Here is a 1,643-nt window from a genome sequence, read left to right on the forward strand (position 1 = left end):
ACATATATTCTCAATTGTTTAAATTTTCTTCTCTCATGGTAAGGGGGGGAAATCAAGGAAAGGATTAAACCTGCTAAGTAAATATTCCCAAGTTCTCTCACCTTTAAACCTTGAGGTGGGTATTAAACCCAGGAGCAGTACTGGCACAGTCTACCAAATTATTAGGCCACTACTATGAGCAGGGAGTTCAAACTGCCTCCTTGGGGCCTCACTCTGTCCCAGGACCAATCATCTGTTTTTTAACCATCACTAGGGAATCCCAAACCCCAGGAATCCTGCTCACCCAAGCTCAAAGAAGTAAGGTGTTTCTGGCTGGTGCTTCAACAGTCTGGCACACCTGGGTATTTCTTGTCTAATTCTTCTCATTGGCCTGGAACATCTCTTCACATTTTCTCTACATAGCCTAGCACCTTTTTTCCCACAACAGCCTGATGCTTGCCTTTGCTCATCAGCCTATAGCTCCTAAAGAAAAGGGACAACTGAAATACAATGTTACCTATATGTCTCTCTCATGTGAATTGGAGGCAAAGACAAACGGAAATTTAAAAAACAAACAATAAATGGCCCAAAACTGTGATAAAAATTGGCTTAAGACTGGACCAAGCATAATACTGCCAATGTAAAGATATGTTTCCTTAAGGTAATGGCAACATCTAAAAGGACATCTCAAAAAAGTGGGCTTAAATGGAAACATAAGAACTGTCAAGGGAGAACTGAAAATGTCCAAGAGTAGGAAGGATGGCAATAGAAAAAAGCTGGGGTTTAGCATTCTCATCTTGGGATTTCCTTTGGTCTTGGGGCTTCTATCCTTCTTGGATTCTGTGTCATGGGCTTCTAGCTTCCCACCTAATTTAGCCTTGAGATAGATTTCTCTCTTTGACCTTCTGTCCATCTAGAGGCTGGAGTCCTGGGTCTTTATGTGTGTCTGGGGCCTTCCATCCTTGGATCTTAGATCTTCAAGCTAAAGTTTTTATCTTAGGTCTTAGACATGGTGTCTTATGTCTCAGGCTTTCGATGGGTCCCCATTCTTAGGCCTTCAGTCTCCTACTCTGGGTCTTTGGACTTCTATCTAACTCAAGTCTTGAACTTTCCATCCAACTCAGTCAGGTCTTCTATCCAACAAGGGCCACCTTTTTACATCATGGCTGTCAGGACTTTGGATGGTCTCAAGCCTGAAGTTTCCATCTATCTTGAGACAGGTTTTCCATTTTTGTCTTTAGGTCTCAAGTCTCAAACCATCTGTCTTTTACTTTGGGCCTTCTCTCCATTATGGGCCTTCCACTTTCTGTCCATCATAGGTCTTGGGTCATTTCACGGGGTGTCCTGGCATAACGAACAGCTCTGCAATGTGTATTTTGATAGTTGACACACTGTACCTATTGGGAAGGGGTTAGGAAGCCCCTTTGTCACAAAGACACACACATGATCATACAAATGCACAAAAATATGCAAGGATAGAGTACTGCATAAAGTCAAAGAGGGGGAAACACAGACTCACAAAGAGGCTGAAATACTCAAAGGTGAGTAGAAGGGGAAAAGCAGAGAAGAAACAAGAGAACAGAGATGAATGCTGAAATGGAAAAATCACAAAGAGCAAGGAGACACTGAGACAGAGCAGGAAAAAAAAAACAGAGAAAAAGAGA

The sequence above is a fragment of the Panthera tigris genome, chromosome X, assembly GCF_018350195.1.
Source record: "Panthera tigris isolate Pti1 chromosome X, P.tigris_Pti1_mat1.1, whole genome shotgun sequence".
In the NCBI taxonomy this organism is placed as follows: Eukaryota; Metazoa; Chordata; class Mammalia; order Carnivora; family Felidae; genus Panthera; species Panthera tigris.